This window comes from Haematobia irritans, chromosome 2 (genome assembly GCF_050003625.1).
Source record: "Haematobia irritans isolate KBUSLIRL chromosome 2, ASM5000362v1, whole genome shotgun sequence".
Taxonomy (NCBI): Eukaryota; Metazoa; Arthropoda; class Insecta; order Diptera; family Muscidae; genus Haematobia; species Haematobia irritans.
The window spans coordinates 227,920,135-227,947,751 of record NC_134398.1 but is presented as its reverse complement, the minus strand read 5'-3'; positions in this window follow the sequence as shown (position 1 = coordinate 227,947,751).

The following is a 27,617-nucleotide window of genomic DNA, read 5'->3' as shown; positions in this document are numbered from 1 at the left end:
AATTGGAATTGCTGAAGTACAGCGAGAACAAATATATGAGTTTTTGAATTTGTAAATATGAAGTTTTGTGGGTAACCTCTAACCGTTTTAGTTGTGTTTTATGCGAAAATTTATCTCCAGAACTAATAAACTAACAAGCGGGATTTGCAAATGTTGCGAAAATATAGTAGTTTATTGTTCAAAAGATCAATTGAAAAGATAAATATGCGAAAAGAAAAATAATCAATCAATTTTAATTGATTTGAGCTAATGAAAATATAATTCAAACAATTTTAATTGTGCTTCCACAAATTCCAAAGTGTTGCGTTCTTTATGTAATGCGATGCAATTGATAAATTCGACTTCCAATCGATACTTTTAAACAGAATTCAATCGGTAAAATTTCTGTCCTAAAATTTCAAGAAAAACAAGTTTTTCACGATAACAAAATCTTTTTTTTTCCAAAAAACGTGAACGAGACAAAATTTCGATTTTTTCGTTTATGAGACGAGATTAAATTTTATTAAGATTTTATTAAGCAGGTGAAATCTATTGAACACATTCACTGAACTATGATTTTCCAAACCTCTCGAATCGAAAAATCATAAGTCTGCAATCAAAGTTCAAAATTCGACCAAGCTCTTTGTAGCAAACAGATAAAATAATTGTAAACTTCACAGAATGAGAAATGTAATTTTCAAAGAGAAATATATTGAACTCACTGAAAACATATGACTTTCAAGATTTTGTTTCAAAAAAATGATATATCTTCAATAAAAGTTCAAAAATTCCTCCAAATTTTTGTAAAGCCACAGGCCAAATAATTTTAAGCTTCACAGAGCGAGAAATATAAATGTCACGAAGAAATATAATGAACTCATCCAAAAGAAATATGACTTTGTTCAATTTTTCTTCAAAAAAATCATATAACTCAATAAAAGTTCAAAAATTTCCTCAAATCTTGATAAAGCACAACAGGCCAATTTAATAGCAATATTCAGAGAGCAAGAGATATTATTGTTACAGAGAGATAATATATATGTTTCATCAGCCAATTCGGCTTTGAGATGCAATTTCACTTTTTAGATATATTGATGTTTATTTTTAATGTCGTAATGAGTATTTTCGTTGATAGTTTGTTTTAATGTTTCGATGAGTGATTTCGTTAATATATTCGATGAGCGGAAATTGCGATGTTCTGAATCACAATTTTCCTTATGAGACGCTTATTTTCTTGTATATATTTCTTTTCAACAAATTTAAATATCCGAGGAATGACAAATTGCGATTTTATTTCTCACAATTTTTTCTTATGAGCCGCTTGATTTCTTGTATATGTTTACCAATTTTAATAAATTTAATATTCGAGAAGTGAAAATTGCGATTTTATTTCTCACAATTTTTCTTATGAGACGCTTGTTATGTTGTAAATATTCATAAATTACCAATAATTTCAAAAATTTACCTGTTGTTATGATGATTCGTTCATATATGTTGAGATAATATTAATTTGAGTGTATTCGCAGTCGCATGAGTTGATCTGAGAATTTTGTTTGAGTGCACTTCGTATTTGGGGAACGAAAAAATGTTTTCGAGCGTAATTAATTTTCTGAGTGTAAGAATTTGTAGAGATTTTCATATATGTATTTTATTTCAACTTTAGAAAATTTCCGAAGTTTTCCCACTTTTCCCGAGTGTAATAATAGTTTTTAGTTTAATAAAGATTGATTTTTTTTTTCGAGTGTAATAATTTTTTGATTATAAAATTCTCCCGAGCGTAATACAATTTTTCCGAAGAGAAAAAAAAAAAATACTCGAAAATACGCAATGTCGGTAAGCTTTGTGAGATTATTATTATTATTTTATTTTTATTTATTTATTATTTTTCTTTAGCAAATTTTAGTATTGCAATATTTTTAAGCAAAAAAAAAAATTTTTTTTTTTTGAATGTAGAACTATATACCAAGATAAAAAATTTTGAGTGTAGCAAAAATTTCGAGAATTTAAATAATTTTTTCCCGAGTGTACAAAATTTTGAATGTACAGAAATATTCCAAGTTAAAATTTTCAAGTGTAGAAAAATTTTGGAGAATTTTTGCTGAGTGTACAAATTCGAGTTTTATGTATATTTAAATTTTCCAAATTTTAGCATAAATTTTGAGAGTTGAAACACGCATTCTTCAGTTGCGAACAAAAAATTTTCTTTTCGAATTTAAAGACAAATTTCTGTGAGTGTAATTTCCGCGAATTTAAGAAAAAATTTGTTAATACAAATTTTTGCAAGTGTAGTAATTTTTTGCTTTTTACCAAAGGGAATTAGCGCTTTACCAAAATTTAATTCATGAATGCAAAGAAATTTCTACGATGACATACCAATTTCCTTGAGTGTAATAGGTTTTTTTCTTTTTTTTTCGAGTGTAGCTAAATTTTCCAAAAATTCGCGTTTTTGTTTTATACCCCGGTAAAACACAAATGGATGTATGTGTTTGCGTAATTTACTCTGATATAATCACTTTTGACATAAAACTGATTTTTTTTTACGGTGTACCGAATTAATTTGCACTCAAATAAAATTTTCAGAACTGTATGTGTTGTGTAAATGGTAAATAATTTGATGTTTGATGGTTTTTTATACGTGTACATATAACTACTACGTTCAATATAAAATGATAAAATGTGCAATGGTATTAAAGTGCAAATACGATTATATGGGTTATTATGCAAATATTTGTTGCTGTGTGTTGAATTATGTCGGTGTGAATGCAAAATGTATGATCAATTTGATGTTTTGGTTAAGTACGCTCGTAATTCAATATGAATTATTATGTATTAATTTATTAATATTTAGCAAAAGTTGTTGTTTTTGTAAACAAAATATAGTGAAATGGGCAAATTTTCCAATATTTAATTTATTTGTTTTAATTACATTCACTTTTTTATCAAAAACCAAAATATTAATTGAATTTAATTTAATCGAAATTATCATATGATCATACGCTGCGCATTCATTTAGGTGCGTTAGTGTAACTTGGTGTGTGACTTCGCTAATTGAAACGGGGGTGATATGGTAACACTGACACAGCTGACTGATTGTCACTCTATCATATGTGTAATATTCTTTGTGGATTTTATTCACATATGATCACAAATACAAATTGGATGAAATGAACAATACGAGAAATTTATTTTTACCGATGAAATGTTAATGTTTTAGCACAAACGCGTTTATTTCATAAAAAAAAACATGAGAATTTTTCATTTACCACTAATTTTGTCCAAACCGTTGAAAACAAAAAAATTATTCGTTGCCATTACATCAAATGAAGTGCTTCTTCTTGATTTTCTTTTTCTCACTTCATACTAGTTCGTTGAACCAATGCATATGTGACATACAAACAACTATACACGAATATGCATCAAAAAGGTTCAAGTTTTTTCTTTTTTTTCCGATTTTTATGAAATTTTTACATCAAATTTTACCGTTTTTGGACCGTTGGACGGACGGACAGCAATAGAAGTCACACTTTTTACACCAATTTGCACCAATTTGTTTTTGTAATTTTGATTTGCACTGCACTTTTAGTTAAAATATACGTATATATGTACCTACATACGTTTGCAAACACAAAATTTATTGCGGTTTTTTTGATTTTTTTTTACCTTTGGTTATTGGGAAAGCTTTTCAATTTTTAGAACGATTTTTCAACAAATTTTACTGATTCAGCCACATTAAATCAGCACGTAGAAAAATATTTTAGGTAATTTCATACGCTTTTTAACATATTTACATTTACTTTCCGTAATTTTTACCAAATTTCATGTATATTTTATCGCTTTTTCTCCACTTTTACACACATTTTACACGATTTTTAACGATCTTTTCCCGATCTAATCATTTATAATAAAGTTTTACAGATTTTTTTTTACCTTTCTTACCGAGTTTTCTGTTTTAACAAATTTTAAACAGTTTCTACAAGTATTTTAGCAGAATTTAACACGATTTTTTACCCGATTTTAAGCGATTTTTAACATCATTTATGTTCTTTTTTAACACTTTTTCACTCGCGTATTTTCCCAGTTTTTCTTTTGTGTTTGCATACGTTTTTTTATTGTTTTAATACAGATTTGTGACGTATATCACTTACCGGCGGTTTTGTAACTGAGTAGATAGAGAGATGGGAATTTTTACTTTGTTGTGGATGATATGTGGATTATGTTATGCTGTTTCCAATGAACGGCTGCGGAGGACCATGCACAGGTGTGTGGGGGGATTGTGACAGATGACAGTGGAGAAGTTTTACAAGAAATCCCCTGTATGAGATGAGTGGACTGTATAAGGTTGTGTGTGTGTGTGTGCTTGGGTTTATTATTTCTCAAAGTAATGAGAAATAATAAACAAAGCGTTTGATGGAGTGAAACCCAACCGGAAAAGGAACAAAAAATAACAAGTGGAGGTTTCAGTTTTCAATGTACAATTAACAATATTTATTTATAAATATAATATAGGGGAAAAGGTAGAGAAGAGAGATCAGCGGAGGAGAAATACAATGCTTACCGTCGGGTAGTTAGAGAAGAAGTGAAAGAAAGTAAGGATTTTAAGGAATGGCTAGCTTATGGTACTAAATTTTATGAAGCTACTATTCACAATAGGCGTTATCGATATCAATTCAGCGACTTTTTAGTAATAGCAATTCAAAATAGAGAAATTCATAAAACTCGATAATTACAATATAATCAAATTCATTATTATACAATTCAAATTCATAACAATTCAGGATATACAAGTTATAAAAATTCATAAAAATGTTTGGCAAACTATGAAGTTTGTCCATATAGTTTTTGTATGAATGTCCATTTACTAGAGACATGCTGTAGAAAAATGGACTCAAAATTTCGTATTTTTCGTTAATTGTTAAAGAAGTTTATAAAAATGCATTTTAGTGCTCACCAATATGGAAAATATTTATAGCTTATTTAGATTAAAATAGCGATAAATAAATCGAAACTATGTGGGGAAATAGAGTTTGGTGTCGTTTTCAAATGTACTCCTAGGTGGACGTCGGTAGTGAAAGGGTTAATTTTACATAAATTATTTCAGATGGATACAGATAGAATTAGTTTGCGAAAAAAGATATCTTCAGCTCTCCTCGAAAATAAAGCCTTTCATTGGGACAATTTTTAGAAAAGTACACACCTGAGATCAAGCCACCGTCGGACTGTACACCACAACAAGGCACACGCTGCCGTTAAGGCCAAAAATCTATTGTTTCAGGGCTATACAATGTCATTTAAATTTAGAAGCAGAAATGATCAAACGTCAACCATAAGGTTATTAGGGGAAACTTTTTCAAAATCGGGCGATATATATGGGAGCTATATCTACATCAAAACCGATTTCGATGAAATTTTGCACATACCGTTAGTACGAGTACTATAGAGGACTGGATCTAGCTAACTTTGAGTAAGATCGGATAATAAATAAGGGTTCTATGGCCAAATTTGGGAAAATCGGGCTATACATATATATGGGAGCTATATCTCAATCTGAACCGATATCGAGAATTTTTTGCACATATAGTTTGTGCTATAGAAGATTACATTTAGCCAACTTTGAGTAAGATCGGTTGATAAATAAGGGTTTTATGGCCAAATTTATAAAAATCTGGCGGTACATATATATGGGAGCTATAGCTAACGCTGAACCGATTTCGATGATTTTTTGCACATATAGTAAGTGCTATAGAAGATTACGTTTAGCCAACTTTGAGTAAGATCGGTTGATAAATAAATGTTTTATGACCTAATTTGGCAAAATCGGGCGATACATATATATGGGAGCTATATCTAAATCTGAACCGATTTCGATGAAATTTTGCAGGCTTAAAGGGTGATGCAGAATATTATTTTGTGCTAAATTTGACGACGATCGTTTAGTAAAAAAGTGCAACGTGACTCCATTTGTCGAAATCGGGCGATACACATATATGGCAGCTATATCTAAATTTGATCCGATTTCTTCCAAATTCAATAGCATTCGTCCCTGTGCCCAAAAAACACCCTGTACCAAATTTCATCAAAATCGGTTAATAATTGCGACCGGAATCCTGTGAACAACAAATACATGGACAGACGGACACCAAGCGCTAGATCGACTCGGAGGTGATTCAAAGTCGATCGGTATATATCTTATGGGGTCTAAAATCAATATTTCTGGTAGGCAAATTTTTGCAGATCAAACTTATTATACCCTAACCACTCTGTGGTTTAGGGTATAAAAACATGCTCTTTCTTATGTATAAGAGAGTATATATAAGAGATTATGCATCCCAGATTTTAGGACACGCGATTTAGACAATATCAAGGACAAACTAAAATAAAGAAATAAGTATTAATTAAAAAAGATAGATTGTTTTAGATATAGTGGCAGCCTGATAAAATCACTTAGACCATTGTAGTATACAGATAGTGAACTTCTCTCTTACGAATGACCTCTACCCGATTCCATTTTAAGCTCATTGATGTTCAAACCCTTTTTTAGGTTTATCGTCAATATAACTATGTTGTGCCAACATTTTGAATTTCGATTTGTCAATTTTTTCCTCGAAGTTTGTCTATGTTGGTCTCTTGTCGTCTGAACTACCGACATTCTCCAAAGAACAAACTTTTTCTGTTTGACATAAAGGGCATACAAATCTTTGCAAATAGAAAAGATGAATTCAAGAATCCACATTTAAGCATCTTTTTGGTTGGCTTAAGTCTTTCATAATAATTTCCTATCAATGCTCTTTGTAACTTTTTCCATGTGGGCTTCAAAAGATTCTTTTCAATCCTTTCTAGTCTTTCTCGAACATTCGAAGTTGTTAAGTCTGTAAGGTTTTATTGTTACACCATTTGCCTGAAAAAAAAAAGATAGAAGACATGAAGAAGGGAATTAATGACCAGAAGATGTTGATACAGTTATAAGGATTCTATTTCTGGTAAAAGCCGTTCACTATTAGATGGGAAAATTTTCCGCACACACGTACACTCATACACTCACACGTATATGCTTACAAAAAGGCTCAAAGACTGTGAAAACGATACCGAAAAAAGGTATGAATGGCTTTTGTTGATTTGATCCAATGATTTGAGGGTCCATTGGTTGGAAGAGGATATGCACAAAGAAAACACATTTCTATTATCATCTCTTTAACTTTATGGGTCCTTTGAGAGGGAGACCCCAACATGCTGCTTTTCCCCCCAAAAAAAAAAAGAAAACTCATTGATGAAGAAAGTGAACCAGCAATACTGCAGGAAAAGTGATTTTGGGTAAAATATATATTTTTTTTTTGGAGGACCAATAGAAGAAATGAAGATTATTTCTTTCTAGTATTCATTAGGTAATTTGGGTAAAATTTATGACTATCAGTTGCTTTTGAAGATAGCTACTAGAATGATTTTGAAGGTTTGGGTGGAAATGGCAAACTATTTGTCACTTCATATCCTTCCTTGACGAATGTCACTATAAATTCATTTTATAGATGTTAATTAGTCTGTGAAAATTACGAAATATCTGCAACACCTTATCATATATTTCTCTCCACATAATTCTCCGCCAGCACATGTTTGCTATACTCTTACCACCAAAGTCTGTCACCTTATATGTTACCTCAGTATTCTTCGGAATTGATTTGCCAAATATTGCAGTACAATTTTATGTTAGTAGAGCAAACACAGTGTCTCGTAAATCATTGAAATTGGAATTTCTTCAATTAATTAAACAAAATAATAACAAGTATATATGGCTGTAAGTTCGGCCAGGCCGAATCTTATGTACCCTTCACCATGGATTGTCGATGGCCAGGAATCATAAAGCTCCTTAACATCGTCTTCTACATTGGAAGTCAGTCCATGCGGGGTATACATTAGGCACAAAAAAAGGCGGATTAAAAACCTATATAATACCGTTCTTGACCGGTATGAGTTTTTGCGTTGTAAAAGAGAGGCAGAAGTGAAATATGGGGGTCGGTTTATATGGGGGCTATATACACACAGAGAACAGATTGGTTGGACATTTGTTGTAGCAATGAAAATTCTTACAAACATGAACTTTTTACAAACATTTTTTCGTCATTTCATCAAGTCGCTAGCTTGTTTTTTCGAAAGCTAGCGTGATTTCCACAGCCGGACGGACATGCCTACATCGACTCAGAACTTCACCAGGACCCAGAATATATATATACTTTATGGGGTCTTAGACCAAACGGAATGACAGAGTTAATATACCCCCCATCCTATGGTGGAGGGTGAATAATAATATATGCAGTTGTATTTTTAATAAATTTTTTAAACTTCAATTAAAAGTTTACGAGGCTTGTTTTTTATATTTCGGAATTATAGAACAAAAACAAATATTGATAATCGAAAATCGCATAATTTTTGCCCCATTACGATTTATACACTTTGCTTGCGTTTGAACCCATTATCGAAGCACTTTTGTTACTCTAACTGAGGTATCGGCAAGACATGCAATCTGAACGCATCAACCTCTTCTTCAGGTGCTGGACTTTCGACTGTTGTTTCATTTCCTGATCATACGCGTAAGTCCATTATTCACCATGTCAGAGACATGTTTCGACGCACCTCGTTCGTTTTTCTGGGAGTATTTCTTTTGACCAATCGACACGATTAACAAATTGTGCAAGAACTAAGGCGAATAATTTTTTTGACGGTGAAATCTTCATGCAAAATTGAATCTATGCTGGTCCCACTAATGCCTAAGATTGTCTCAATCTCACGTTAGATCACATGACGACGTTTTAATATCAGTTGGCACAGAGCATTAATAGTTTACGGAACACCAAATGATTTTGGACAACCATCACAAAATTTGTCTTATCACAATACCACTGGTCCTTGATGGAGCTTCATCGTCAAAAATTCATCGATGCCATGTTGTCGATGAACTGTTGTGGAGTTAATCCACATCGAATGTTCACGATTAAATTCCGAGATGAATTCTTTAAGTTGCTGTAAACAACACAAATAGCGCTCGTATATCGAAACGTTCTGAGTACGCTCAAAAATGTCAAGTTTTATGATAGAGCTGCCAGTTTGAAAACTGCAACAATAGGGTTTCCCAATCCCGGCATATAAAAGGCAACAGTCATTATTGTTGTATTTTTTTTTTATATGGCTTCTTTATTCCACTGAATTTTGGTCCCAACGACTGGCATTTATAATCTTGGAAACAAAAATATTCTTAGTGGGCAAAATCAGGAAAACTTGGTGGATAGGGATGCCACTGTTTGCCACATACGAAAAAGTCATAGTGCTTCAATTGGAAGTTTTAACGGTGAAAGGATATACAGTGAAACCTCTCAATCTTGGACACTCTGATAACCGGACACCTCCCAAATATGGATAGTTGTTTGGTGGCGGTTGCTATATAAACACATTAAAATTAACCTCTCGTAACTGTACACCTCCCAAATGTGGACAAAATTTAGGAGACCGTGGGTGTCCACCTCTCAGAGGTTTCACTGTATTTGCCTTCGCCTATTGAGTCATTTTGTTCTCAAATCACTATCGATTGGGTCCAAGTGTTTGGTATCACTGCAGCATAGCCCTGCCATCGTTTTACTTTTTTCGAGGAAGCCGATGTGATATGGTGGCCGACACATTTATGGTTATGAAATAGATTATTTATATCCCGCATTGTAATATCGTTGATTTTTGTTGCTTTATCTACCGGAATAGCTGTTTTCGGTTCATGTGAATGTGGTTTCATCAAATTACGGTTGAAAGGCACTAAACCAAAGTTGAAAACTCTACTCGAAATTTTAAAACAGTCGAAAATTCGACAAAAGTGGAATTTTGGAATTTGGAAAGATTTCAACGAAATCAAATTAGTTGTGGCCGTCAAATGACTAAGGAGGAGAAACTTCTCGTAAAAGGACAAGAAATATATTGAATGGCGTATCGGTCCATATTTTGCTATAGCCCCTGAATAGACCGATATCCTGGCTTGTAAACACTGACATTTTTATCCGATTTGGATGAAATTAGAAATTTATAGGTGTTTTAGATTTAGGTTTAGGTATACTGTGTATTGCTCAATATTTTCGTATAGTCGTTCTCCCGATTGAATTTCTTGAGCTTCTATACATCGCAATTTGTTGCGAAAGATGTATCGATTCATATTTTGGTATAGCCCATTTGTAGACCGATCTCCCAATTTCACACAGCAATTTATATCTGATTTGCATGAAATTAGAAATTGAGAGATATTTCAGATTCACCAATAGATTTGCAGAATATTCTGCTTAGCGTTCCAGGCTTTGCTTTAAGTCCCATATAGACCGACCTCACAATTTAACTTTTTAAGCACAATTTTTCTCAATTTTTCATAAAATTCGAAGTCTAAAAGTATTTTAAGTCCACAAAGACCTGTGTCGAATTTGGATTATATTGGTCCAAATAGATCGGTCTCCCGATTTGACTTCTTGGGCTTCTAGAGAATCGTTTTGAATTCTTGGCTTTCAGCAAATCGAGAAAGCCTTACAAAAGCAATTAGGCATTAACCTAAACCAGAATATTTATGGTCCGCTGCAATTCCCGAATTAAAACACATCCGCCGTAACATGTCTCTTTCATTATACCCTGCGCCACACTGTGGAACAGGGTATTATAAGTTGGTGCATATGTTTGCAACACCCAGAAGGATACGAGATAGACACATGGTGTCTTTGGCAATAATGCTCAGGGTGGGTCTCTGAGTCGATCTAGCCCTGTCCGTCTGTCCGTCCGTCCGTCTGTCTGTGAACACATTTTTGTGATCAAAGTCTAGGTCGCAGTTTAAGTCCAATCGCCTTCAAATTTGACACAAGTTCATGTTTTGGGTCAGAATAGAACTCTATTGATTTTGGAAGAAATCGGTTTAGATTAAGTATAGCCCATATATATCTTTCGCCCGATATGCACTTATATGGGCCCAGAAGCCAGAGTTTTACACTGATTTGCTTTAAATTTTGCACAAACATAAAACTTGGTCGTATAGTCAAGTGTTTGATTGAAATCGGTTCAGATTTAGATATAGCTCCCATATATCTTTCGCTCGATATGGACTTATATGGCCCCAGAAGCCAGAGTTTTACCCTAATTGGCTTGAAATTTTGCACCAGGAGAACAATAAGTACTATAGTCAGGTGTGCCAAATTTGATTGAAATCGGTTCAGATTGAGATATAGCTCTCATATACATCTTTCGCCCGATATAGACTTATATGGCCCCAGAAGCCAGAGTTTTAGCCCAATTGAAATTTTGAGTACAATTAGTAGTGTAGTTAAGTGTGCTAAATTTGAAAATCGGTGCAGATTTAGATATAGCTCCCATATATATCTTTCGCCCGATTTTCCCTCATATGACCACAGAATTCAAAGTTGTAGTCCGATTTACGTGAAATTTTGCACAGGGAGTAGAATTAAAATACTAAGTATGCATGTCAAATTTGGTTGAAATCGGTTCAGATTTATATATGCATTTCAGATTTGGGCAAAAATGACCAAAATACCCACATTTCCTTATAAAATCGCCACTGCTAAGTCGAAAACTTGTAAAAGTGACTCAAATTTTCCTTTATTTCTAATACATATCTATCGACCGATAAATCATAAATACACTTTTGCGAAGTTGCCTCAAAATTGGTTCAGATTAAAATGTTTCCCATATTTTTTTACTAACATAGTGTACCATCCCAGGGCATTAGCCGACTTAAATATTAAGTCTATAGATTATAAATTTTGTTCAGATGGAGTCAGATTTAATTGCATTTATTTGGGACAAAAACCTTTATATATAGCACCCAACACATTTGACGGATTTAATATAGTATCGAAAATGTGGATTTACAAAGTGGTGCAGGGTATAATATAGTCGGCCCCGCCCGACTTTAGACTTTCCTTACTTGTTTTTATTTATTTATTTTCCATGTATTTAAGCTATTTAACGTCTTGCAATTAACTACAAAAAATTTTTTTACTAAATAAAATTATTCTTTACTTGCTCCACCAAAATATGAACTAATATGAAACTGTATTGTATTGATCTCTGTTCACTGTGCCAATTTCCTGATGAAATGTGGCTAATTAGAGATGTAACCTGAAATTGTTACAGACAGTACTAAATGAAGGATGGACGAACGGAAGGGAGGATGCAAAATAAATAATGAAGTTTAATTTTAATCAAATTCTAATTCAATTTTGAACATTTGATGTGACGCCCTTCTTCTATAGATAGATTTTGATTACCTACTATCGTATTTTTTTTTTTTTTCAATATTCATCACAGAGACTCATAAGAAAACTGAGAGTTTGTAAGTCTTATAGGTTTCATTTCATTTATTGATTTAATATCTCATCACATGAGTTTATGCTTCTTCCCATCTATTTTTATCCTGACCGGATGTATGGGGCATGTTGCAATGGTGTTACAGGAAATAGCCTTTGGCAATTTTATGTTAATCTAGCTAGGAACACAGAATATGGAAAGTTCTCTCGTTTAAAGGAATGAGTGAGTTGCACCGAAACTTATTCTTAATTAACACCTGCTATTGGGAAAAAATCGAATGTATTTGGATTTAATTGGATTTTTTTTTGGGAAATAATTCGTTACGATTTGTTTTTAATGGAGTTGCAAATGCTCAGTCAGGAGTTTTATATGAGTTGGTAATGGGTAATAATAGAAGAAGAATAACGTTATGCGTAAAAGCTAATATGATCCTTTCGAACAACTCACAGTGGATTCTGAATTGTCTCCCAAGAAATCAGGAACACCAACCGAAGCCGAAGACGGATCATTCTTCACTACGACCATGCGAGCTCTCACACATCGGCCCAAACAAATGCATTTTCAATAAAATTCTTGCACAATTTTATTCTCGTACGTAAAAAATAAAATGAGGGTCAATGTTATTCGACGCGTGAAGAAGCAGTTGATGCGTACAGAATGGATGTTTTGGATAAGCCTAAATTCGAGTGGCAAAAATTGTTCGACATTTGGTTAAAGCGCATGCAAAAGTGTACAGATCTGTACAGTGGGGAATATTTTGAAGAATAATAAAGCCATCTTCAACTATTAATATTGTTCTCTAACGAAATACAAAAGGGAATTCTCGTATCCTGATCAAATAAGTATTGGTAGAATGAGGAAGTGATGCCAAGAGGATTTTTGAAAGTACCCGCCCAAAAACAATTTCCCTAGAGCTAATTCAAAATATTGCGAGGGATCCTAAAACGTTGCCAAAGACTTTTTTTTTACCCTGATTAGCTTGAAATTGTGCACCAGGAGAACAATAAGTGTGCCAAATTTGATTGAAATCGGTTCATATTGAGATATAGCTCCCATATACATCTTTCGGCCGATATAGACTTATATGGCCCCAGAAGCCAGAGTTTTAGCCCAATTTGGTTGAAATTTTGCATTAAGAGTACAATTAGTAGTGTAGTCAAGTGTGCTAAATTTTATTGAAATCCGTTTAGATTTAGATATACCCAGCAAAAACTAGGTAACCACATCTCATTACAATTGGCATTACCAGGAGTAAAGCTGTCATTACACGTTGCATTACATTCCGGTGAGTTATAATGACTTACTTGTAATGACAAAAATAAATATAATGCCTAATAATTTCCGTGTTCTTAAATTTTTAGGCAGTTGGCTTAATAAAATAGAATTGAAAGGCTTGAATACTTCTTAGTACGAATGAACTGAAATATTTTTCAATGCTAAGTGTTATTCGTATGTATGATAAGCTTTCTATAATAAAGAAAGTCAGAGTTATTATTTTATAAGAAATTTTATTAATTTGGTTTTAGTTTTTGTTGGGTGTGTTTTTGTTCAGTGAATAAAATTTTCTTGTTCAGTAGTAAATTCGTATATCCCGCGAAGAAAACTGTATTAGTAAAATGAACTATTCCTAACTGATTTCAGTTTAGGATTTTTTACTGAAGCAAGTAAATTTTATTATTTCACACAATAACACTAGTTTACAAAAAAATAAATAATTAATGTACACTTACTGAAAGACCGAAATTTTCGGTCGTTTTTCTCCTAGTTGATCTTATTACTTACGTTAGAGTATCATCTATACGATCATGAACTTCCCTTCCACAGGTTTTTTCAATGGTTTATAATTTTCTGGCTTTACGCATCGAAAATTTTTGAACCACTTAACTTATCACATATCCAATTATACACGATTATTCGTCATCTTAATACCTTTCATTTAAGAACCAATATAATCGGACATTTTTAACTCGAGATATAATTTGTTTAGAGAGAAAAGAGCGAAAAAATAAAAATAACAGGATATCTCAAAAACTGTTCCATAAAAAAATTTTTAAACATTTTTTTTCGAATTCAGCAGATCAAAATACATAAGAAAAGTCGACACTCATCAAGTGCACATTTTCAGTGTAAACTAGTGTAGTTTAAATTAATGCAAATAAAATGGCTAATCCAAATTGATGAATATTTTTATACCCTCCACCATAGGATGGGGGTATATTAACTTTGTCATTCCGTTTGTAACACATCGAAATATTGCTCTAAGACCCCATAAAGTATAAATATTCTGGGTCGTGGTGAAATTCTGAGTCGATCTAAGCATGTCCGTCCGTCCGTCCGTCTGTCCGTCTGTCCGGCTGTCCGTCCGTCTGTGGAAATCACGCTAACTTCCGAACGAAACTAGCTATCGACTTGAAACTTGGCACAAGTAGTTGTTATTGATGTAGGTCGGATGGTATTGAAAATGGGCCATATCGGCCCACGTTTACGTATAGCCCTCATATAAACCGATCCCCAAATTTGGCTTGCGGAGCCTTCCGGAGCAGCAAAATTCATCCGATCCGGTTGAAATTTGGTACGTGGTCTCAGTATACGGTCTCTAACAACCATGCAAAAATTGGTCCATATCGGTCCATAATTATATATAGCCCCCATATAAACCGATCCCCAGATTTGACCTCCGGAGCCTCTTGGAGGGGCAAAATTCATCCGATCCGGTTGAAATTTGGTACCTGATGTTAGTATACGGTTTCTAACAACCATGCAAAAATTGGTTCTATATCGGTCCATAAATATATATAGCTCCGATATAAACCGATCCCCAGATTTGAACTCCGGAGCCTCTTGGAGGAGCAAACTTCATCCTACCCGATTGAAATTTGGTACGTGGTGTTAGTATATGGTCTCTAACAACCATGCAAAAACTGGTCCATATCGGTCCATAATTATATATAGCTCCCATATAAACCGATCCCCAGATTTGACCTCCGGAGCCTCTTGGAGGGGCAAAATTCATCCGATCCGTTTGAAATTGGGTACCTGATGTTAGTATACGGTCTGTAACAATCATGCAAAAATTGGTCCATATCGGTCCATAATTATATATAGCTCCCATATAAACCGATCCCCAGATTTGAACTCTGGAGCCTCTTGGATGAGCAAAATTCATCCGATCCAATTGAAATTTAGTACGTGGTGTTAGTATATGGTCTCTAACAACCATGCAAAAATTGGTCCATATCGGTCCATAATTATATATAGCTCCCATATAAACCGATCCCCAGATTTGACCTCCGGAGCCTCTTGGAGGAGCAAAAGTCATCCGATGCGGTTGAAATTTGGTACATTTCGTTAGTATATGGCCTCTAACAGCCATGTAAAAATTGTCAAATTTTATTACTATAGAAAGTTTTGTCAAAATTTCATTTCTATAGAAAGTTTTGTAAAAAGTTTATTTCTATAGCAATGTTTGTCAACATTTTTTTTCCATAGAAAATTTTGTCAAAATTTTATTTCTATAGAAAATTTTGTAAAAAATTTATTTCTGTAGATAATTTTGTCAAGATTTTATTTCTATAGACAATTTTGTCAACATTTTATTTCTATAGAACATTTTGTCAACATTTTATTTCTATAGAAAATTTTGTCAACATTTTATTTCTATAGAAAATTTTGTCAAAATTTTATTGCTATAGAAAATTTTGTCAACATTTTACTTCCATAGAAAATTTTGTCAACATTTTATTTCTATAGAAAATTTTGTCAAGTTTTTATTTCTATAGAAAATTTTGGCAAAATTTTATTTCTATAGAAAATTTTGTCAAACTGAATTATACACGTATTTAATCGGCCTTTTTTTTTTGTTTAATATATACCCCTTATGGACTAACTTACAATTTAGAAGACAGTGTTAAAAAGTTTTACGATACCTTGCCATCGGCAAGTGTTATCGCAACCCAAGTAATTCGATTGTGGATGACAGCCTTTAGTAGAAGTTCCTACGCAATCCATGGTGGAGGGTACATAAGATTCGGCCTGGCCGAACTTACATCCGTATATACTTGTTTACTTTAGTTTCGAAGGCACTTTTTTCTAGGTGTGGTGCTCCTATTACAGCATTACTCGCCATATTTTGATCCATCGTAATCGGCGATAGAAACCAATATTTTCGAGATTTGGTTGCCTGAGACAATAAGTGGCTATTTTACAAGCTTTGGTGTATCTACGAATAAGTGATTACATATTAGGTTATTATATGCTTTAAAAGCACTACTTATTTCATGGCCGAAAGTATGCCTGGGGAGAAGTACTTTCCTCCTAGGACATGCGTATGTAAATGTAATCCGGAGCGATGCCAATTAATAAGTGGTTATTATTTTTTAAAACGGCTTACCTACAAGATTACCGGGTAATGAGAGTTTTTGCTGGGTAGCTCCCATATATATCTTTCGCCTGATTTTCCGTCATATGACCACAGAGTTCAAAGTTGTAGTCCGATTTACGTGAAATATTGCACAGGGAGTAAAATTAAAATACTAAGAATGCATGTCAAATTTGGTTGAAATCGGTTCAGATTTCTATATAGCTTCCATATATATGATTTTCCGATTTGGGCAAAAATGACCAAATATCCACATTTTCCTTATAAAATCGCCACTGCTAAGTCGAAAACTTGTAAAAGTAACTGAAATTTTGCTTTATTTCTAATACATATCTATCGACCGAGAAACCATAAATACACTTTTGCGAAGTTGCCTCAAAATTGGTTCAGTTAAAATGTTTTCCATATTTATACCCTTCACCACTACTGTGGTACAGGGTATAATAAGTTTGTGCATTTGCATGTAACGCCAAGAAGGAAAAGAATGCCGATCGTCTTAGAATTAAATTCTGAGTCGATTTAGCGATGTCCGTCTGTCTGTCTGTCCGTCCGTCTGTCTGTATATGTAATTTTGTGTGCAAAGTAGCTCGCAGTTTAAGTCCTATCGTCCTCAAATTTGGCAAAGGGTGGTTTTTTGGGACAGAGACAATTGCTATTGATTTTGGAAAAAATCGGTTCAGATTTAGATATAGCTGCCATATATATTTATCTCCGATTTGGTCATAGTTGGCGTGTTTATCCACTGATTTTCCTCAAATTCCGTACATACTTTATGGGTCTCGAAAAACTTGCAAAATATTAGCCAAATCGGTTCAGATTTAGATATAGCTCCCATATATATCTTTCGTCCGATTTAGACTCATATGACCACAGAGGCCAAAGTTTACTACCGATTTTCGTGAAATTTTGCACAGAGAGCAGTATTGATATTCTACCAATGCTTGGTAAATGTTCAGATGGAGTCAGTTTTAAATGTATGTATCTTTATATATAGCACCCAACACATTTGACGGATTTGATATAGTATCGAAAATGTGGATTTACAAAGCGGTGCAGGGTATAATATAGTCGGCCCGCCCGACTTTAGACTTTCCTTACTTGTTTATAAAACCTTTGAGTTTCTCAGACTTTGAATTTATCTCCGTTCTCGAAACATAGTGTTTCAGCATTAAATTAACATATTTATGGATTCTTCCCAAAATATTCCACTTTGTAATACTTGTTTGCAAGTTGGTGAGGAAGTCGTTTTTCAATATAATCAAAAATAATTCGGGACAAATATTTCATAACATACGTGTTCCCAAGGTAAATATGTGGCCATTTTCTACACCAGTTTCCAGCATGAGTATGTGGGCGTACATTTTGGCAATCTAAGAATTTTTTTCAAAAAGTATGGAACAAGTCTGTTGACTTCCTCAATGTTGGAGTAACCCCAAACCACCGTGGTGCAATGGTTAGCATGCCCTCCTTGCATACACAAGTTCGTGGGTTCGATTCCTGCTTCGACCAAAGTTTTCCAGCGGTGGATTATCCCACCTCAGTAATGCTGGTGACATATCTGAGGGTTTCAAAGCTTCTCTATGTGGTTTCACTGCAATGTGGAACGCCGTTCGGACTCGGCTATAAAAAAGAGGTCCCTTGTCATTGAGCTTAACATGGAATCGGGCAGCACTCAGTGATAATAAAGAAGTTCACCAATGTGGTATCACAATGGACTGAATAGTCAAATTGAGCCTGATACATCGGGCTGCCACCTAACCTAAACCTAAACCCCAAACTTGCGACCCGTACCTTTGTATCGCTCTGCAAACAGCCAAAAACAATTTCCATTTGGAGTTTACTGACACATTGGGCTTATTTGGAAAACTTTCCCATGTGCAATTAATGCTATTCTTTGCCGCTTGATTTCTAGCTACGACATGTTTGGTGAAGGATAGTTTCGGCTCAAAGTCAACCAAAGGTAGCAGTATTCAGATGTGACCTTAATTTGTTCGCCTTTGTAATACCACTGTTCATATTTTGACCTTTCCTGAATACCATAATTTGGGATTTACTCATATTAGCCTCCATATTCCACAAATTGCATAATTCTTCCAGTCTATTAATCATCCGTTGAAGTACATGATCATCATTCGCTAGCAGGACAATGTCATTAGTATAAAGCAAAAGGCATATATTCAAACCTTCCACGATAGTGCCACCCCTAAGCCATTCATAAAGATCATCTAGGTACAGAACAAATAAAAGTGGTGAAAGTAGGCAGCCTTGCTTCATTCCTGTTTTTGTAAAAAATTCTTTTAACAATTCTGAAAATTGAACTAAATTATACTCAAAATTTTGAAATTTCCACATAGCGTTGTTAAAACCAGGAAAATGTAATGAACTTATGTGTACGATCATTGAACTTTATACCCACGATTAGTTCATAAATATTTTGAGACATATTTAAAACAAAAAATAAGACATTTAGCTGTGGAAATTTTCGAAAAAAAAAATTAAATTTAAAAACTAACAAATAATTGTTTACAATAAAAACAGCGTTAGTTTAAGTATGAATTTTTTTTTTTGGAGATTTTAAAAGCTTTTTGAGCTCATTGCCGAAAACACATATTTTTATTGTCAAGGCGGCCGAATATTGCAATTTAATTTACAATCAAATTTTTAATTTCGTAAAAAATCTCCTAGTTTAAAGAAAAATGTTGTTGCTTCAATTGATTTTGTAAAGCTTTTACTATAATTTTGGGCCTTAAAGTACCTAAAATATAAAACGAATACTTTAGTTTTGTAAACTGTGGAAATAGAACAAATTCCTTACATTTAAAGTAAAAATTAAAATCTATCTGTTTTTTTTCCTACGCTTGTAATTTTAGGAAAAAATTACTACAAAAAAGGATTTTCTCTATATCTGACATCGCTGGAATTAGGTGTCGTAATTATGATTACCACAAAAAATAGAAAACAAAACTTGCATGTTTCCTAAACAAATAAAATATTCCTCTTTTCCATGTCTATTGCTAATGTAAAATGCTAAAGTAAGCATATCTATAATAGGCTTCTATGTAGATGTTTGTGGGGGCCTCTATCATATCATTATAGTCTAACCCCTTACCTATAAAAATGACAAGAATTATTTAAAATCCTTTTTTTTTTGTTGCATATAAAATCTCTTACTCCTTAGACGGTGATTTTGTCTGTTGTCAATGTGAAAGGAGTATCTTCAACAGCAATCTCATCTAGCTTGTGATGTTGGCTAATGACTTTGCAGCTCATATCCTTTGAATGCATGAATACTGCCGACATTCATCGTTGGAGGGTAATCATATTATGCTGCTCCATGCCAAATAATACAAAGAGAGACACTCTCTGTTTTGAAGTACCAGCATTGAAATATAATTTTTTGTTTTGTTCCTGTATAGGTGTGTGTGTATGTTTATTTCTCTCCTTGTAACATTCATTTGTTTGGAATAGTCATTGTGTGCATGTGTATGTGTTTTGTTGTCTTTACAACTCCCTAGGTTCGTAGCCAACCTGGTAAGAAGACAATATCTCGGGAAACAACAGTAATTGAAAATATTACAAGTGTTTGTCATTTGTATAAATCCCAAATGAAATAATTGTTAAATCCACACACTATGACACACAGTGATATACACACATGAATATGTTTTCTCACATCTAAACATACGCATACGTTAAGGTATGAATGTAACTGCATACACTTTATATATAAAAAAAAAACAAACAGACATCCTGGTGAATGACAATCCTTTGGCATTCTTTAATTCAACTCTGTGCGTGTGTGTGTGTTGTTTTGGTTGGATGGTGTCTCTGTGTTATTATTGCAATTCAGATGCTGTAACAATTTATGTGGCATTTCCCTCCCCCAAACATATTATATTCATATAGAATTGAACCTTGGAATATGAATGTTCACCTAAGAACGTATTATCCATGAAAAAAAAAAAAAAAAATAGTTTATACATTTCGGCCACCAACCACAATTAATGCAATATTGTAGTTTCCTCTTAAAACTCATCATCACATCAGGTTACCTAAAAATGTAAAAATTTTCAGGTGATTTTTAAAGCATACAGCCTCAATAAGATCATTTGACCGAATCTTATTTATTTTTTCAGATCCTGTGTTTCGCAGAACAATGTTTAAACATCCGTATGAGAGTGTAAGAAAATGATGAATAACACATTAACTTAAAATCTAAATTGCAGTGAAACCTCTCAAACTTGGACACTCGGAAAACCGGACATGTCCCAAACGGGGATAGTTTTCTGTGGACATTAACACATTAAAATTAACCTCTCAAAGCTGGACACCTCCCAAATGTGCACAACATTTAAGAGACCCTGAGTTTCAGAGGTTTCACTGTATATAGATTTTTATCCACATTATTCGAATGAGTACGAGAAGTATATACTAGAATTAAAATTTTTTGTTTCAAGCAATTGGGTATGCATTCTGTCCTTGCAAGACGTGAAATCGGCAGATTGGATTATATGGAGGCTTTTTCAAAGAACAAGTATATACGGCCGTAAGTTCGGCCAGGCCGAATCTTATGTACTTTCATCCATAATCGAATTACTTGGGTGGTGGTAATACTTGCCATCTTAAAGCCTCTGTTTTTTTGGGATGCGCATGGAATAATTTTTATCGATTATCTTGAGAAGGGAAAAACCATCAACAGTGACTATTATATGGCGTTATTGGAGCGTTTGAAGGTCCAAATCGCGGCAAAACGGCCCCATATGAAGAAGAAAAAAGTGTTGTTCCAACAAGACAACGCACTGTGCCACAAGTCATTGAGAACGATGGCAAAAATTCATGCATTGGGCTTCGAATTGCTTCCCCACCCACCGTATTCTCCAGATCTGGCCCCAGCGACGGAATGACAAAGTTAATATACCCCCATCCTATGGTGGAGGGTATAATAACGTTAATTTTTCAATACTTTATTTTTATACCCTCCACCATAGGATGGGGGTGTATTAACTTTGTCATTCCGTTTGTAACACATCGAAATATTGCTCTAAGACCCCATAAAGTATATATATTCTGGGTCGTGGTGAAATTCTGAGTCGATCAGAGCATGTCCGTCCGTCCGTCCGTCCGTCTGTTGAAATCACGCTAACTTCCGAACGAAACAAGCTATCGACTTGAAACTTGACACAAGTAGTTGTTATAGATGTAGGTCGGATGGTATTGCAAATGGGCCATATCGGTCCACTTTTACGTATAGCCCCCATATAAACGGACCCCCAAATTTGGCTTGCGATTGCTCTAAGAGAAGCAAATTTCATCCGATCCGGCTGAAATTTGGTACATAGTGTTAGTATATGGTCTCTAACAACCATGCAAAATTTGGTCCATATCGGTCCACTTTTACGTATAGCCCCCATATAAACGGACCCCCAAATTTGGCTTGTGATTGCTCTAAGAGAAGCAAATTTCATCCAATCCGGCTGAAATTTGGTACATGGTGTTAGTATATGGTGTTAGTAATTGGTCCATATCGGTCCATAATTACATATAGCCCCCATATAAACCGATCCCCCGATTTGGCTTGCGGAGCCTCTAAGAGAACCAAATTTCATCCGATCCGGCTGAAATTTGGTACATGGTGTAAGTATACGGTCTCTAACAACCATGCAAAAATTGGTCCATATCGGTCCATAATTATATATAGCCCCCATATAAACCGATCCCCCGATTTGGGTTGTGGAGCCTCTAAGAGAAGCAAATTTCATCCGATTCGGCTGAAATTTTGTACATGGTGTTAGTATATTGTCTCTAATTACTATGCAAAAATTGGTCCACATCGGTCTATAATTATATATAGCCCCCATATAAACCGATCATCAGATGTGACCTCTTGGAAGACCAAAATTCATCAGATTCAGTTGAAATTTGGTACGTGGTGTTAATATATGGCCTCAAACACCCATGCAAAAATTGGTCGAAATCGGTCTCTAATTATATATAGCCCCCATATAAACCGATTCTTAGATTTGAGCTCCGGAGCCCCTCGGAAGAGCAAAATTCATCCGATTCGGTTGAAATTTGGTACGTGATGTTAGTATAAGGCCGCTAATATCCATGCCAAAATTGTCCCATATCGGTCTATAGTTATATATAGCCGATCCCCAATCACACAAAAATTGGTCCATATCGGTTCATATTCATGTTTGCCACTCGAGCCAAAAATAATCTACCAAAATCTTATTTCTATAGAAAATTTTGTCAAAATTTTATTTCTATAGAAACTTTAAACTTAATTATATACGTATTTAATCGGCCTTTTTTAGTTTAATATATACTACGTATGGACTACTTTGTAATTTAGAAGACGGTGTTAGGAAGTTTTAAGATACCTTGCCATCGGCAAGTGTTAACGCAACTCAAGTAATTCGATTGTGGATGAGAGTCTTCAGTAGAAGTTTCTACGCAATCCATGGTGGAGGGTACATAAGCTTCGGCCTGGCCGAACTTACGTATATACTTGTTTGAATTGAAAACTTATAACAATTATAACACAAAATAAAAAAAAAATTAAATTCAGAGACATATTTCTTATTACAAGTCTTCAAAGTATCTCCAAGATGACCAAAAAGAGGAAATTTTTAAAATTTTTCAAAAACAAAACGTTACTTTTTCAAAATTAGCAAAATTTTATTTTTTGAATAAAAGTTTACAACAGATATTAAAATAAACCAAAAAGGGAAATGAAATGCAGTGATATAATTTTTTATTATTTGTGCTCAAAATGCCACCAAGATGGCCAAAAAGGAAAAAAAATTAAAAATTTTACATGTTGTACAAAATTAGCAGAACTTTATTTTTTGAGTTGAAAGTTAAGAACAAATATAAACAAACATAGCCGAGACGACCAATTGTAGAGGCCTGCCAGTAGGGTTCCTGTCCAGCAGGGTCTCAAAAATGTGACTCACTATTTGGTCAGATATTTTTGATCCCTTTGTATGGGAGGTACGTGAAGGAGTGGTCCGCTCAGTACCAAACTTCAAATTTTTCTTAACTTTGACCATCAACAAGTCCCTTCAAAGTTTCGTTTTCCTACGATGCCTGCTTCTAGTTTTGTCCATTCGTTGTATGGTATCGAAGCACATTGTGCACCGTGAGTCTGAAATATTCAGCTGCCACTATACCTAACTTATGGTGAGGGCTCTAATGAAAATTCTGGTCTCGATATGGCCTAATGTCAGTGTATCTGTCAAATATTAGTATCAATATTTTCTTCTTTATACGTTTGTTTTTTGTTTTTTCAACCAGGTAAAAGCCATCATGGAACCCATCCTCTCACTTCACTCCTTCATATATGAATGTATACGCTGCTGCGTATATGAAAGATCCTTATTTTTGAATACCATCCTTTAATATTTACAAATTCTCAGGTGTTTAGTAGTTTTAAGCTCTACGTGCTGTTGTCCTTATTTGCTATCATCTACAATGCGAAGCTTGTTGTTGTTGGTGTTGTTTTGGTTTTTTGTTGCTCAGTTGCTCAGTTGCTAGCTTCATAATTTCTAGTCTTTTACTGTGTTGTTATGGGAGTTGTATTTCATTAACTTGTATGCAAGCATACGAACATCAGATTGTCCTTTAGCCTAAGTCAGACACCTCCCCAGAGAACTCATACACAGGACCAAATAGATATGAAGATACTATCGGTGTAGGTTTATTTTGTTCCATAACCATTCCATCTACCATATTATGATGTAGTGGGAAGAAGGTACTTTCATAATATCGAGGTATATGACAGAGACCATAAAATATTTGTGGCTTTGGTTTTGTTGGCTTCCATGGTTTAGAGAATTATTGTTTTTGTGCATTTGTATTTTTATGGTCCATGTCTTCCCTTTGAATGTTGGGGGGAGAGGGGACAGTGTGTATTTGTAACATATTGGCATTAAGGCTTTGTGGCATTGTAAATTGTATTGCTCCATATGTATCTCTGAAAAACTGCAATTAATTCCCAAATTGTAGAAAGTGCTGATGGTAGCTTAGTGTCCAATTCTAATTGAGGTCCTTTTAGAGCCAATGACTGCCATAATCAGCTATACAGAGTATCACAAAGATGAGTTGAAACAAATGAGAAGAAATTACAGACATATGGCTCATTAATTTAAATGGCCTTTCGGTTTCTAAGTCACCTAACCAGATAAGAATATTGAATAATTGACCAATATATGAGTTCTGGACTTTTTCGAATGTATTATCCATTACCGTTGAAGATGGTTTGAGGAAATGAGTTATTGCTATACCTGCTATACCTCGAAAGATATGGAGTATAGTTATTTCAATAACAGCAAAAGATAAAATATATGTAAAATGTGGTTGAAATATGTTATGTGACCTAACATATAGTGTTGAAAAGATATGCCTTTCGGTTTGTCCGTCTTGGTATAAGTAGTTTTTGTTTGCTTGTGAGATAACTCTCTTAGTAATCATCCCAACTTCTGCCCTTAATGATATTGAATATATCCATGCCTTTGAATCCAAAAAAAAAAAAACTTACCTTACAACCCAGTTTCTGCATCATCGCTTCCGCCCTGATGTAGGATCTATGTCCCGTAACTGTAGGGAAGTCAGTATTACCGTTGTGCTACTTTAGTGGCTAATTTGCCACTTTTTCATGCGTTACAACCATTTTTTCCACTAAATGTTATACATTTAACATTTTTGTGCCACCTTTTTGTCAGTTTATACCACATCTTATTTAATTTCTTTTATAGTGTAAATATAATTTGCTAATACTAATGGCAAATCCGGGTTAAAATCTGGAAGAAATCATTGCCATAACAAATAATCAAGTTTACGCCAAAGGTATTTTATTTGTGATCACTTTTCTTTCTCATACTATAATACTTCACATGTCCAGCCTAATGAAAATTGTTATATCCCCTTGAACTGTAAAGTATATACGGCCGTAAGTTTGGTCAGGCCGAATCCTATATACGCTCCAACGTAGAAAACTTTACTACAAACTGCCATCTATACTCGAATTACTTGTTGTGGTAACATTTGTTTTAGTCCATATTGAGACATATTAAATGCCTATATAAGCCAATTAAATCCTTGATCGGCTTATATGGAGGATCCGCAAGCCCAATGTTGGAATCCGCTTATATGGAAACTATATATAATACCGACTGATATGAACCAATTTTTTAATGGTTAATAGATGCCATATGCATACACCACGTACCAAATTTCAAACGGATCGGATGTAATTTGCTCCTCCGGCAAGCTCTGGTGTCGAATCGGGGAATCCCCTTATATGGACCAATTTTTGCAGGTATATTAAAGGTTACATAATAACATCACGAACAATCTGGTTGGTTCAACAAAAGAAAAATAATAGAGAAGGTTCAGTGGTTAAAACTAGAAGTGCTAATATGTAATAGGTACTTTTAGTTGAATGTGGTATCAAAATGGACTGAATAGTCTAAGTGAGCCTGAAACTTAATCGTGCTGCCACTTTAACCTAACCTTACCTAACATCACGTACCAAATTTGTACCGGATCGGATGAAATTTACTCATCGAAGAGAGCCCGCAAGACTAATCTGGGGGGTTGGTTTATATGGTGGCCATACCAATTTGGCCCATTTGCAATAGCATCCGACCTACATCAATAACAACTTTCTTCCTGGTGGGTTCACTGTTTTTTCAGTGTAAAGTAAATTTTCATTACAACTAAAAAAACTTTTATATAGTCTAAAGCTTATTTGAGGATTTTGCATCTTTGGTTTAATTTTTTAATTAAGAAAAGATTTGTGTAATATATGGAAAATGAGAATTCAATAAATGAGATTTGTATTCTAATTTTAATTATGTGGATACCAGATTTAAAGCAAGAATATTTCCTAAAATGTCTTTATTTTCAAGCAACATAATCTTTGGCTCGGAATCAATAGGAAAATCCTTAATTAATCCTAATATAGTTGATTCCATGCGGCCTTACTTGCTTCTTTTCTTTTTTTTTTTTTTTTGGTTTTCATTTATCTGCAATTCAGTTATATTGCAATGACCATATCAATTTACTTGGTATTGCTCAACCAAGCAAAGATGCCAGCACACATATTCATCGCCATAACAAGTAAATATTTTTTTTCCGATTTAGATTTTTATTCTTAAGTAAATTGAGAGAAAAGAATTTTCAGACATTTCAAAGTTAAATATTTCAACTTATTCCTTAATTCCAATATTTAACCCTGGGATATGTGTATATGTGTGGTTTCTTATACGATAGAAAAAAACTTGGAAACAAAGAATGAAATGGACTACATTGAAATATTGTTCAGCAAAATTTCATTTGAAATTGTTCCCAATGATTCCGGGTATCAAATATAAAATATCAACTGAACTCGAACACAAACGTACATTTGAATGCAGGCACTTATAAGTAAACATGTACCATATATGTCCAGTTTTACCATACACTCAAGCATAAAATTGGTTAAGTATTTGACTAAAATCATATATGGCTAATAATTCATAATCAATTTTAAAAGTCAATGTTTAATGTAGTTTAAATATATTGAGTATGAATTTTGAATTATTGAATTGAAATTTGAATTAATATTGAATTCCTATCGTTAAGATAAGCTAAATGAATTTTCTTTTTAGATTAGCCGTTAACGTGTAATAGATTAGAGTTTTAAGCTGTCATAATTTTAAGTAGCAACTCTGTTTTCTATTTGCTTTCCCCTTTCTTCTTTTCTGAAACTCTGAATTCACCTGTCAAATCTAGTCTAAGTTTCCGGCCTCTTTCTTCAGCCAGCTTTCAACGTAAAAGGATCTATCCCTCCTCAATAAAAAGTTTTGTCATCTCAACTTGAACTCAACTTGTCTCTTTTTCTCTCATTGCGGTATATTGGTTTTCCATGTAAGTACTCATGGTGTCA